Here is a 15,009-nt window from a genome sequence, read left to right as displayed (position 1 = left end):
CATACCTCTAGTTCATTGCAGAATGTTATGTAGTGTGAAAGTCTATACTAGATACTGACAGCTTGTAATCTTGATATTCTACAAGAAAGAAAGAAAATTGCTTGCAAAGGACTTGAAAGGAATTTTAAATGTCTGTTATTGCCATTTACATACATTTAGTATAAAGTATTCAATTGATGGTGTTGAAATAATACAGCATTACCTTTTCTAAAAGGCTGGGTCAACATTGATACGAGCTGCACGTAAAAGTAAACTGATGCTTTGGATTGAAGCTTATGAATTAAGGACAAACTAATGTTTCAATAATATTAGCACGCTCGTAGGGCAGCCCTACACACATTTGTGAATGGACAACCACCCTATTCCTCAGGTTTTGTTGGGGGTTTTTTTTGGAGTGGTCTTCCAGACAGATTGGTATGGACTTTTTTGAAATTATTTTTGTTTTTACGTTGCCTCTAACAGAAGCAATGGTAACAAAATCCATATAAGACCAAAGAATGTGGCAAGTACTGTTTGGAAATTGCTGTTGGCTTTCTGATTTTTTTCCACATGTCATCAGTGTTTCAGAGTCACTTTAGATTAGCATTGGGTCAAATGCTTTCATTTATAGTATGTAGTAGAGCTCCATGGACATCATTTGGATTGTTCTTGTGTCAGAACACCTTGACTTTGATCTCTGTTAAGTTGCCAAATCTAGTTGTGTGATACGGACTGAGAACAAAAATGTAGGAGGAAGGGGTTGGAAATGTAATGGCAATGGGGAGCTCCCTTTGTCTTGGTGATTCTAGGTGTTATTGGTAATGAAGGAGCGTGGAACAAAGAAATGACCTTATTAAAATATTAGTACATCCTTTTGGTTACCATTGTTCTTAAGCCATGGACAATATTGGTAAGATTCCAGTGATATTAAAATCCCCCCCTAACTTCTCCAGGCAATTCCATTCATCTTACAATTAATTTCTCTCACTTAAAGGTGAGCAGTATTTTGCAGAATCAGTGGATCAATTCTGTGTGTGAAACTCCAGACGCTTGACACCGTCAGTACCATGAGCCAGTTTAACTTAAAGTATTTCATTTGCCAAAAAGAAAAGCCCTAAATCCATCAGACTTTAATACATGAAAAGCTACACGTAAATGTCAACTGTTATAATTTACCTGTGCAAGCAACTGCTGAAAATCTCTGAATCACGCTGGAAATTGGTTTCCAGCTTCTTTTGCTGCCTACCTATATCCTCCCACATTCAGCTTAAATTAGAAAAGTGATTATTCATGTTCTGTTTGTTAAGTGGTGTTGCTGCTGCATAGTTACTGCAACAGTGGGTTTATTTCAGCTTAAGATAAAGCAATCCCCTTCCACGTTGCCTGCAAGGCAGCTCACTGCTTTAGGATTGCAAATGTGCTGTGTAAATGCTGTTTATGTAAATACTTCCCCAAAAAAACCAACTCCTTCATGCTAATGTAACAAACACAATCAAAAACCTTCCCTTCTGACTTGAGCCTCTTACTCTGTTAGAAGCGAATCTGTTGAGACAAGCATGGCCAAAACCCCTCTAACGTGGTAGAAAAATCTCCAGAAGAAAAGCTAGCCTCCTTTATGGCAAAGGAATTCTAAAGGAGTGTGCTAGTTCTATGTAATTAATCTACATTATTTTTCATGGTACTGCCTGAAACTACATTAATCTAAGCAGGACGCTTCTGTTGTTGTCTGAAGAGTGACACTTGGCCCTTAATTGTCACCTGGCAAAGAATGGCATTTGCCCACTTAGACAGTAAAACCAGTGCAAACTAATGCAACGTGAGGACTGCAGACCAACGAAATGGGGGTGTCCCTAAGCTGTGCTGTGCTACACAACAGTCTCTCAGTCTCTGAAGAATATCTGGGGCAGAAGGACTATTTGTAAGGGTTGACTTTTATATACAGCTCTCCTCTTCCAAGGTCTGTTAACATTTTCACTCCTCTGAAATTCATCAGCACGGAGGCAGGGTGTCACTGTTACACGTCATCTAGAAGCCAAACAGAAGCTAGCTGCAGACAGGTACAGAAGCAGCACAGAGGGACAAACAAGGAGCTGCATTTGCTGAATCTGGTCAGAGAAGCCACGGGTTTTGTCTGCGATAGTTCAGTCTCATACGTGGCCCCGGGGAGAGCTGAGCCTTGGCTCTTGGGGAGGTGTGGCTGAGGCAGGCTCATCAGTGGCCAGCTCACTCTCCTGCCTGTGCCCCTCAAAGCTCCAGAAAAGGAACACTAGCAACTATTACTCCATAGGGTTTCTGCAGCTCTGAAATCCCTCTGAACCTCACCCAGTGTCTTACTTCCCTGGGCTATCTTGTCTCTAGGCTAGGAAGTAACGGATGCAAGTGGCCTGCTAGGAACTGGAAGTAGCCTCAGGGCTTGGTACCCTGTTAGAGTGGCTGTTACAGGCCATTCAGAATGTTTGGGTGATGTTACATGCATTACTGTCTTACTTTAATGGATATAATATTCCAATCCCCATTATCTTCTAATGTCAGCAGACAGCATGATTTGCTGAATGCGATGTGCTGTGCTGGTGAAAAGTGCAAAGTAAGGGCTGGATTTTTACCTCTTAATCCCGTTGTCACATAGAGAACCTTCTGTGGAGTTAGTGACTCAATATTGAAATGGCAAGAGTTGAATAGTGGCTTTCAGTCCTATGCCAAGAACTCAGTATTTCAGTAATGACACGAGGTAATAACTTGAACTCGCGTTGGTGAGTGCTGTGCAGGAAGGTGAGCCAGAAGTTCACATGAATTTGAGAAACAACTAACTGTTACAAGCAACTCCCAGATCTAGTCAAAATATTCTCACTCTTTTCTGCTGATGGCATTAAAGGCCTTCCCCTCTTCCCCCACCCAAAAGAGAGGAACTGCAGGGAAATTTTTTTCTTGAAAACGAAAACAAATCCCTGCCTACTGTTAAACATTGCCCCTTTTTTGGAGTATAGCTCTGCTGTGCACTGTGACATACAAAAAAATCACTGTATTGCTAATTGTAACTTACAGTAAGAGCAATTAAGTCCTCTCTGCATGACCTATAAAAAAGACTAGGCATAAATGAAGAGCCTGTGTGCGAACACTTCCAGCTTCTGAGCTCTTTGAACATTGCATCCAAATTTTGCAGCCTGGGCTTCTCTCCAAGCCTGACAAATGTTAATTAAAAAGAAGAAATTAGTGTGATGCTGTTTCTTTTCAGGCTGGCGCCCAGCCCCGCTCCCCGAATGCCAGAGCTGCAGTGTGCCTCCACGAGGCCGCCGCACGTGCACGCACACATGAGGGACATAGACTTCTGCCTGTCACTTGGCCCAAACCAGCTGTAGGCTTTGGCAGCGTGACAAAGAGCCTGTGAATACCCTGCCCCAGTTCCCACCCTGTGCTTTCTACTTTCTCGCTGATATATTAATGTCTTAGGAAATGGCTAGGTGTGTTTTCTGACGCAGGCTTCACATGAAACTTGGGGAAAGCCTGGACCGTGACATCAGCGCCTGTGAGCTTAAGTAAACAGGGGATATCAGCACCACCTTGTCTGCATGAATACTGCTCATAGGTGGGGAGTTTCCACAGGAGGCTCTGGGATTGTGAAAGTTATTTTTGTCTGCCATTTCCTCCTCTCAGTGCGGTTCTCCCTTCAGCAAACACCATTACCAGGGCTTTCCCGGGTATTAGCTGTTGCTCCAGGGCTTGGTGTTGCTGCAAATGTCTGTCTGTCAGCCCCCTAGTAACATTCCTACTGCTTTTCAAACAGTTATTCCCAGGCAACACTGGTATGAGCAGGGTTGAGAACTTTTTATGGGGAGTAAATAACAATTTGAATAACGCTAGTCTTTCACTTACTGGCTAGTTTTACTCTGTTCTTTTTCAGTCCTGGTCTTAAGTAAATAAGAGTGATTGTATGTCAGTCCTCCATCCCAGAAATGGCTGAGAAGTGCTAGTCACTCACATGTCCTCGCTACTTGTTGTAAAATCAACAAAGATTAATATTTTAAGGTCAGAAGTACAGCATAATGATTTCTAATAATATTCCTCTTGATTACTCACTGCTGTTGTTCATTCAGAATATTTTCCTGTGTCTGTGGCTCTCAAAGGATGGCAATACTTAAATGACACCTTAGTGTTATTCAGTAGTAACATGAAGAATTAAGCTGTGGATTGTAGGCATCCTCTGGACCAGAAGTTTCCCATCCCTCCTCTAGTTTTAGGGCTGAAGTTTCTCACTGTATCTTGGGAGGGGAGCTCTTGTAAGGTTTTCGAGAGTTCTTTCTATCCTTCTCTCAGCATTGCTGGTCCGTGAGCATTTTACCTCCTTTCCAAGAATCCATTTGGGAAAGAACACAAGCCAGCAGTCAGACCAAGGGAGACAGGCCGTTGGTGAAATTTTGCTGGAAACTAGTGCCAAAAAAATGGTGCAGAAGGTTTCAAGAGGTTTGACAGTATCTGGTGACCATTGTTTCCTTTGTTATAGGAAGTGCACAAGTTCCCAGTGTGACAAATGCTATCAAACAACAGTAAAAACAGTGAAAACTCTGTGATCTTCATTAGTGTCATTCGTTAGTTTTGTACTGATTTGTCTAGCAGCCATTTCATTCCAGCCTTCTGTACAGTGCCCATATTATAAGCTCAAGCAAAACATACTTCAAGATTTTCATCATCTTCGTCTGTATCATACTGGCAATAAAGAATACAAAATATTGTTCTGAGAAGACTTCGTTCCTGTGGCAGAAAGGTAGAAATTCTAGATGTGGCAGGTTTGGAGAGGTTTTGTGCTGTAAGTACTGCAGTACTGTGACATTTCTGTTTGAGTAAGAATGTACTTAATGTTTGAGTTTGCGAGATCTCTATTGAAAGCAGAATTGCAGGTAACTGTTAGAGAAGATAAACAATTGAAAGTCGATTACATTTTCTTTCAGTTGTGAACAGGATTGATACACAGATAACGAATTCAAACGGATAGAATGAAAAAGCTTCCTTTAAAAAGCTCTTCCATATTATCTTTGCTTAAATACAGAAAATGTGCCTTCACTTACTTATATTCCCTTCACTGCTTCTCATTAGTCCTCATCCCCCTCAGATGCACAGCTTGCTCCTCTGCGATGATGTTTCCCTCCAAATACTTGAAAGTTTGACAACATGACCTGAATAAATATGATGTGGTCAGTCTGTCTGATCTTCTGCTAACCTCTGTCTCTGTGAGTCCCACGTGTAAGCAGCCACTGCTGGGAGGCCCGCTGACACCTATTCAGTGTGGGTGTCAAGAGGGCAGAAGCAGGAAGCTGGCCCAACCCATCCTGTCACATAAACCTTAGCTTCTCCACAGAGCATCTAAGAAAACCCTGTAGGAGACTGTAGGCGGCCAGGCAGACTGAATTTGCTGTTACAGCTACATACAGAAGGAAGGTGAACGCCATGGTGCTTGTCACCCTTCTGCTAAAAGCAGCTAACCAAAACTCAGCTCTAATCAGGGGCAGGAGAAAGCGATGATGAAGCCAGGTGGTAACTTCTGTGCCCCAAATGAATCAAGGAAAAAAGCAGAAAATAAAACACACAAGCTGCTCAAATTCAAGTCTTCTCCTGACAGACTTGGCCTGTTCTTGGGGTCAGGCTGAATGTTCTTCGGAGTCAGGATTAGCTTTCTGACCTCACCTGTTTTCTTCAGACCTTCACCACCTACTCTCTTCATACGCTGTAACCTTTGTGCCTAAAGCCTCAGAACTCTAGATGGATCTGCTCATCTCTTTGTCTGGGGGAGAGACATCTTTGTGTTGCAGCTTTCAAAACCCCTTGTATTTCAACAACCTGCTTCTGCAAAGAAACTTCCTTCTTATCTGCATCTTGAAGAGCTGTATTGCTACCCGGAGCTTCAAAGCAGCTTGACCTTCATGAGCATAAGGTTTAGCTAGGAGGAGAGAACCTTTCATTTGTGGAAAAAATGGGTGTTCTGTCTAGGGGCAGGAGAAGAGGAGAAACACGAGAAGGTACGGCCACAGGATGTAGTCTTTAGAAAGCTGTAATATTCCCTGTAGGATGCAGATTTTTATCCTGTGGCCACATATTGTGGGGTGCCTCCGAACACACAAATTTGTGATTCCTGATTTTAGCAGCGTGACCCCAACATAAATCTTCAAGAACAGAGCAATGAACAGGACCCGTAGCGTACAAAAAGATCTCTCACTGCACAACAGTAAATTAAGCCTGCATCTGAGAAGAAACACATCATTTACTTTTTAGTTACTCAGAATACAAAACACCAGTTTATCAGAGTGAGGGACCCTTGGACAAGCAGAAGACAGAGCTGTGCTGTGATGCAGAAAATGCAACAGTAAAGGGCTATGAAATCTTTTCATGACACTCCATTTTATGTTTTATCCCAGCAAATACTAATACTTCCTTTTCACTGTCTTAAGCGTGCTGGCTCCATTATACAGATCCTGATCTTTAAACCATGCTTTGGCAGCTGTATCCTTTGTGGCACTTGTGTGATCAATTATGCTTTACTCAGTGCCATAATTGTTTACAACACACCACACTTTTCCAGTGAGTAAAACCACATTTATTACAGACAATGGTGCCAGTGCTGATCCGTTCTTATTGGCCATTTGAGAACAAAAGGCGTCTGTGTTCAGGGGCTGGTCAGGTTAGCACTGGAAGTCACTTCTTGGTGCTTTTCACCCGTGTTGGAATACAGCTGCCAGCGCTCAGGGTCCCCTTTCACGCAGAACTGCCTCCCTAGAAGAAATGTTGTGGCAGAGCTCGGTTTGGGGCTAATTCTAGCAGCGCCCTTGCCTTTCACAAGCTGTGGAGGCTAGTTTTCACACTGAGTCATTAGAGCCCTAGAAATGGTTTAGACAGTTAAAACAGCCAAGAGTGTCGAAATGAGTCATGTTTTTCAAGTGACAGTTGCTATTTTGAGTGACTGCTTTGCATTACACTTACTAGGACATCCAGGAACCAGCCGTGTTTAAGCTTTCCTACCGATCTCACCCATGTTCCCACCACATGACTAGCTAGGGCAGTGAGATCACTCGTATCGCTGAGCCACACCTTGCTTTTCCCCAGAATTCATGTTCCTGGATGCGTACATCACGCTGTCAGGAGGAAGCGACTGTGGGTTTCTGTGAAAAGCTGCTTGAGGCAGAGAAGGGCATTGCTCTCAGTAGCCAGCCCAAACTGCAGACCACATACCCAGTGTCTCTGCCTCGGAGAGAGCTCAAAATGGAACTGACAACCTAAGGGCGTCTGCAACGGTACCAGCGTGCAGGGTGAAGAAAGGCAAGGTTAAAGACGTCATTGTGACCACTCCCATGGAGGATGGACTCGGAGGACAAAAGCTGGTGAACACAAGGGAACAATTGGACATGCCCATGCAGAGAAACAATCCCAGAAAAGAAACAGGAAGGCTACAGCACGGGGAAAGCCATCAGTAGCTGGGTGAGGCTGTTTCCCATGGTGTAAAGGGGTAGAAAGTAGCTGCAGTTGTGTAGGAAGGCTGCAAGGAAGCCAAAGCACTGGGGCAAGGATACTTGCTAGAGAGTGAACAGCAAGAGGAGAGCACAATCAATAGGAAAAGGAGCAGCTCGCTTAAAGGAAGAGGGGAAAAGGGGCATTGAGGGTGGGGAGAACGGACTGGTATGAAATTAGAGTTCACTCCAGCCTTAACGTCAGCTAACATAAGTCACGGTACATTTCCCCCGGCGTATGTGCACACACAAGCACCCCAATCAAGCAAACAAACCTCACGGTTACCAGAACTACCTTTGGTATCCAAAAGCCACAAGAAGAAATCAAAGGAAATAACAAAGAGTTGAAAAAACAGGGGGAAGTCAAAAGGTTAGGTGAGGACGGAGGCGAAGCAAGGTCAGAAAGCGATACACAAGCAAAGGAAATCATGAACGGAAGGAGAAGGGAGGAGGAAGGCAGAGTCCAGTACGCTGAATGTGCTGAAATAACGCTGGTCTTCGCACAGACCTCCTTTGTTAGCAGCTCTTCCCGTTCTGGTCTCTGAATGGCTGGAGCCGTTCCAGCCGTTACACTGGAGGTGTTACATTATCTGCTGCAGCCACAAAGAGACGGTTAAGCGGTGTGAACTGTTGCAGCGGTACAAGCAAGCTACAAGTCAATAAAATTGTCCTTGTTTAGCGACTAACTTGAGGAGAAAGGGTAAAAAACTTCGTACAGTAACCCCTGCCAGGGCATATGTTTTCCCTCTTGCTTTTCTTTCCTCCCTCTTTGGAGATAAACTGCATTTATCCCTTGTTATTCAGTAAATAAACAGGATTTCATTCTTGAGTGTTGTATGTCCAGTATAATTTTTACAAGCAATAGGGAAATTTCAAACCACACTAAAGCCATTTTACAGTTTTTTCAGGTCGCCAGTGGGAACTCCAGTGGAGCTCCTGTTGAACACTTCCTTTTTTTTTCTGTTTGCGAGTTCAAATTTGGTGTCAAAGGGCAGGACCCACAATTACCACTTCAGGCAGGTTTAAAGGCAGTTACATTTAAATAAAATCCATTTGGAAAAACATCCATTGGAGACCTGCTCCTTGAGGAGAGCCATAAGCTAAATTCAAAGTTGCCTCATATAACTCAGAAAATAACTTCTTGTTTGTTCTTTGTCCCTACTCCAAACTGAAGCCTTGTGATGCCAAGCTGGTTGAAAATACTCCTGTGTAACCAAATTCAGGTGGAAAAACACCCACACGATGAGGCCAAAACGCTTCACTTGGAACAAGCCAGTTGCAGAGTTCAAGCTGGGGTTCAGCTGGAGTGCTGCCTGCATCCCTGGCGTCCTGCCCCAGAGCCACAGACCAGCCGTGTGTCTCCATGCCCTGCACCTGGGCCATCTGCCTGGGAAGACTCCTGGCTCCATGGAGATCCACCAACTCAGAGGTGGCAATGCCTTGGCTGCACAGGTAGGTGTTGGGATGAAGCCTGGCTGGAGATGCAGCGCTCTGCCGGCAGTCACAGGAGGAAAAAACCAGCATCCAGGCGTGGGACTTCAGCTTCACTGCTGGCTTAAGCTGATCGAAAGAGAAGCTGCTGTGAGGAGGTTCAGTTGCCCGTTTTGTTTCCTCATCTGCCCCTTTCTGCCACTTCCCCCACACGAGTTGCCAACGTGCAGCAGCGTGATGAGCTGGAATTATTCCAGTACTTAGTGTTTCTTACATTTGAATTTGAGAAGTCCTGTCAGAGAAACAATTAAATGATCCCACCTCTACCTCACAGAAGCTTTTGATTTCAAGAGCTAATAGATTCCTTGACCCCTGCCCCCCTCTGGACTCTCTTAAATATAATTTCAAAAAAGACCTTCATGGACAAGAGAATGGCAGAATGTCAGCCACTTTATCTCATAATATTATAATAATAAAGATCTTGTGTAATATTATTACCCTTTTACACTCACTTTGGCCTTTTCCCTGTTGTCTCAGAACATCTCCTTTGTCATTCATTGATTTTATTCTTAATAATAGCATTATCCTGAAACACAGGCTAGGCTGAGGCTCGTGTACATAACCATACAAGAAGGCAGAGCAATCACGTTCACCCACGGTGCTTTTCAGTGTCATATCTGTTGTCTTCAGTGGAAGTTGCACCATTTCTCTCTCTCTTTCCATTGTGGGCTCTAAAATAGAAACTGGGAGCTCAGGGAGTCTGAGCTAAAAAAGACTGGAGGCTGAGGAAGCAATAAAGTAAGAACTACCATAAATGTTTGCCCTCTTCCCCAGGCAGCCACGTCTGGGCACTGTCCTTACAGGGCATGGGGCTGGATTGCTCTTGGGGCAGACCCAGCACAGCCAGTTTCATATATTACACAGCACCTGAATTTGGCTCTGGGAAGTGGTAAAATTTCCTGCATCTCATGGAATTTTTGCCATCCACTGGAGCTTTGTGATCAGCAAACAGCACACAATCACAAATCACATCGAGCATTCACTGGGGAAACATTCCTCCATCAGTTCCCTTCCCCTGCTCAAGCAGCTTTATGTGCTATTCATAGTGCTGTATAGAAATGGCATACATGACACTGCATGCACGTAAAAATTCTATTAAAAAAATGAAACGCTTGCTAATCTTGTGGGGGCATTGTGCTAAAAGTGGTGTACCCATCAAAAGAAAACCAAATTCCATTTCACGCAAGCTCATCAAGACAACATATACAATACGCAACCATTTCACAGCTGCCAACAGAGATCAGTCTAATTTCTTTTTTTAGCTAGAAGGGGAAATCTAACAGGCAAAGCTGTGGCAGCCAGGAGGACTATTTAAAAAAAAAAAAGTAGAAACCATCCCTAATTTCAGAAGAGTTTGTCAGTGAAATGCACGCACTGGGCCAAGCGAAATAGTGGTGACATGAATGTGGCTGCACGTGAGGCATGTCAGTTAGTGGATTTGTTGGAGGGTTGTTTGTAATCTGGGAACTAGAGCTACAGCAAACATTTTGTGCAGTTGTTTCTGGTATTCCTCTGTCCTTGTCTCTCCCATCCTCCCCCTCTCCGTCTCCTTCTCAGCCCTCCCCCATACAACAACTGGTTGCACGCTAACAATATTTGTCTTTGTGCCTATGCAAATACCCTTAGATCCGAGCATATTGCACGGAATTTGAGGTTATCATCTGTTCGCATGCACTGGGTAGTCAAAAACTTTTCTGCTCCCTGGGAGACGGCAATTAATGATTTACTCCAGGAATAAATGACTCCAGGAATAAGTGATCCGTGTCCAGCTTTGGATCCCGGTGCAAGCAGCCCTTAGAGACACCATGGGGATGTGCTTACATTTTTCTGTCGGTGGTGCCGTCGCTCTTCAGGCCCACGTGGCTCCCAGCCACTTAATTAACCTCGTGGGACCTCAGTCACTGCCTCTGAACGGGGTGGTATGGATGAAAGAAGTGATATTATTATAATTACTACAGTACCATCCTGCGGCAAATGGACTGCTTATGCTTGGTTACCTCCCACAGATTTAATCTGTGAGCATAACAGTCTTCTTTCTGTGTTTTCACAGCCTGGCTCTTCAGGGGAAGGCCCTTTGTTCCCAACTAGGATGACAAATGGGCTTTAGCTTTATTTTTCTCAGAGGGAAGCTTATGCGATTGTGCTGTCTGTCATCTGTCTAGGCCGATAAGTTTTTAACTGCCACAGCCAATTATAATTATTTCCAAAGAAAAAAAGTCGCTAGAGGCAGACATCTCCATGATAATTATATTTCTACGGATTTTGAGGAAGACAGCAGCAGCCTGGGTTGGGTTAGGGAGGAGGAGGGAGAGGGCAGAGCACAAGGCCACACTGAGAGCGTGCGGTGTCAAGGAGATCTGGGAGGGCTCAGCTGATCCTCAGCCCACCGTGGCCGAAGGCAGCCAGGCAGTCTGCAGGCCCGGAGAGTCAGTGGGCATGGGTGTCCGTGGGCATGGGTGTCCGTGGGCATGGGTGGGCAGGGATTCTGACTTGCACTGCATGGGAAGTCATATGTCTACACAGCTTTAAAACTATGAACCTTTCTTCATAAATATATCAGAAGAACTGACCCTCTCTCTGAGTGAATCTTAACGAAAATGAGAGGTTTCTGGAACTGCCTTTGAGAACTGAGTAGAAAGTTATAGTTTTTGCTTAACTGAACCATTCCCTGGAATCGAACATATTGTTTCACCCTTACAGAACTTTGTTGGAAGGGGCAAAATGTCTAGGGTGAAAGCAGACCACCACCTTCACCACCTAAATACAGAATCACAGAATCACAGAACCAATGAGGTTGGAAGAGCCCTCTGGGCTCATCGAGTCCAACCGTTGCCCTGACACCACCATGTCAACTAGACCATGGCACTAAGTGCCATGTCCAGTCTTCTCTTAAACCCCTCCAGAGATGGTGACTCCACCACCACCTCCCTGGGCAGCCCCTTCCAATGGCTAATAACCCTTGCTGAGAAGAAATGCTTCCTAATGTCCAACCTGAACCTCCCCTGGCGAAGCTTGAGGCTGTGTCCTCTTGTCCTATCGTAGTTGCCCAGGAGAAGAGGCCGACTCCCACTTCACTACAACCTCCCTTCAGGTAGTTGTAGACTGGACTAAGGTCACCTCTGAGCATCCTCTTCTCCAGGCTAAACACCCCCAGCTCAATACCGTAACGTATAATTTCTATAAGCTTGTTGATAATCTGATCCAGTTCTCCAGGAGTCCCATTTAAGTGGAGGGCAGCTGCAGATGACACCCAAGACAGCTGCTGTACCGAGCTGACTCAGGCAGTGGCCCATGGTGGGTGTTTGGTGGCCTCAACTGCAAATCTCACTGAGTTCAGGAGCCCTCGTGGCAGGAGAGTGTTTCACAGGCTGAGTTTTCAGTGGCCACTAAGTCACTCAAGGGATAAGTTGCATGATGATTCCCAACAGCTACAGCGGCAGCTGAACAGAGAACGCAAAATAAAAATGGAAATGCAAAAAAAATGCATTCAAATACAGACCTGGAGTAGAAAGAGTGAGGAAGGAGACAAGGAAGCGTGAAAGTAGCACTATCTATCTCCCTAAAATAGTTAGTTTTGAAGTGGAGAAGTGACTGCATTTTAGCCCTATCAAACAACGGTGAAAGGTTAGCACTTTTTCACAGCATTGCTTTATTTTTGACTAGGACTCCAGCAACTATCACTCAAAGTTAATTCAGGCTTTGGACTTTGGGAACTTTTTTAATGTGCTAGTGCTTCGAAGGCCATTAATATGTATAAATGTCACTTGAATTCCATTTTTACCCTCTTGCCCAGGCAGGGTCTCTCATAAGAAGAAAATATTGTTTCTTTTATTTTCCTTTTTTTTCCCACTGTTGTTTTTTTTTTTCAGAACTACAGTAAGTTCAGGGTTGAGCCTGTTCTAAAAATGTCATATTCTGTAGAGCTTTGGTAGCCTGTGCCCCTGAGACGGGTCTGAGAGTTAGATCTCAGGCCTGGAGGAATGGATGGGGAGGCTATTCTCAGCTCTGCCACTGGCTAACTACGCAGCCTTAGTCAGTTCATTTAACGTTGGCATGCCTGGGTTTCCAGATCAAAAAAGACAGGGATAACAGGCTCCTTGGCAAGTGCTTGGGTGAGAACAAGGTATGACCCATCACGTTGCTGCTCCATTGTGACTTCTGAGCACGGATGGTTTCTGTGAGTGTTACGGTATGTACGTTGGGTGAGTCCAGGCACACAGATGGAGGCCTGGCCACTGCATTGCTTGTGGAGGGAGGCGGCTCTCGCAGCCAGTTGACAAATCACAGCTACAGACACCCTGCACTTCAGGCACACAAGCTTCTATGTCGCTCTTCATCATTTTCCTGCCAGCCACGGCAGTCCCTGCCTCCTTACGTTGGCTTGTGTATCTGATTCACACCTGTGGCAGTTTCATTTTTGCTGACCAAAGGTACTGATCAATAGCATTCCAAAGAGCAGTAAACCAGTATAAAACGGCAGATCGCTGCCTAGCAGTGGTAATAAAGTAGTTGCCTAATTTAAAGACCCAAAAGTATGCCTCAGAAGTCATACATGAGGGATTCGTGCCCAGTTTTCAAAATATATGGCCTATTGCTTTTGGAGCCCTGGGAGCCCAATATGAGTCAGAGATGGGTCTGTCCTTCTCCAGGCTTCCGAGATGTGTGTCTGTGCAAGCGTCCAGAGCGCGCACACGCTGGGTGGAGAGAGATGTGCAGGGCAAAAAGAGAGGGCAATGGTCACGGTGATGTTAGAAAACACGGTTAGAAGCATGCAGCTCTTCCGTGACAGCAGGATTTGCTTGGCATACCTGGCCCAGAAGGGAAAGCAGAACCTGACACAGGGCAACACTCTCTCACGCAGGACTCCTGGCTGCGTGAAATTTCCTGTGCTTGCTGTTTTGCTTTTAGGCCAGCGTGGGTGTGTTGTGTGCTGCCTTAGCAACAGCGACGAGCGTGTGCTGCAGCTGCAGCCTTCTCTCTGCAGCAGGAGGAGAGCATCCCCAGTTCTCTTACAGACAATACGCTGCGCAGCTCCCCACAGAGCTGACCCTGTCCCCCAGCGCGTGCCTGCGGCTCTCAGCGCGCTGGCACTCAGTCTGGGCACAGATGAATGAGCTACAGCCGAAGCAGACATGTCTTCCCTACTACCTTCCCCTCCAGCCTGTCTCTTCTGCTCTCCAGAGAACATCATCTGAAGCAGCCTGGCAGGATCAGCTGCTTCATGCCAGCCCCCTCCGTCATTCCTGGAGTCAGATGGCTCCCACTGCTCACGGCGTTTTACTGAACTTGAACGTCGAAGGATGTCTGAGAGCTTTATGAGTATGGAGAAAAAACAAACACATTAGCCAAGGGGTTGGTATCCATTAATCACTTAAGGAGGGCTGGGGAAGAATTTAGGAGAACAGAGTCTCAGCAGGGAGGGGAGGGGGAGAACCACCCAATCCAGCTTTAAAAAAATGTAGTAAAACTGTGAGACATAAAAAATATGGGAATTCAGTTTCTGGCATGATTTTGATTCTGCCCTGGCTTTCGTCCTCTCTTGAACTTTGGGACTTGTAAAAACATTTTATATATATGTGTGTGTACACATATGTGTGTGTGTATTCCCCAAATATATTTAAGTCCTTTTTTTAATGCTTCACCAACACATACGCCTGAGAACAGAGTATGCATTTAGGGTGCAAGTATTTATAGACCCAAAATTTTGAGACAATTCAACCATTAAAAAAAAGTTCTAAAGAGGGCTACTTGTAGAGAAAAAAACACATTTATTGAAACATTGCTGAAACAGTCAACTGTCTCCAGGTGTAGAAAGGAGGAAAAGAGAGCTCTTCAATGGAAGGGCGACAACAGATCACTGAAAAATTCTTCTGTGCTTTGTGCTGCCTTCGAAAACTTTGTATTTCAGCTGTGTGCGGAGTGTATCCGTCTGATGACCGGCCGCACGGCCCAGGGCTGCGGGGCTGGCGGTTGCGGGAGCGGGGCTGAGGCGCCGCCGTCCCCCCTCGCTGCTCTTCCCCCGGGGGGGCGGCGGACGCCCCGCATCTTC

Source organism: Nyctibius grandis, chromosome 2, assembly GCF_013368605.1.
Source record: "Nyctibius grandis isolate bNycGra1 chromosome 2, bNycGra1.pri, whole genome shotgun sequence".
NCBI lineage: Eukaryota > Metazoa > Chordata > Aves > Nyctibiiformes > Nyctibiidae > Nyctibius > Nyctibius grandis.
Note: the sequence above shows the minus strand (reverse complement) of the source record.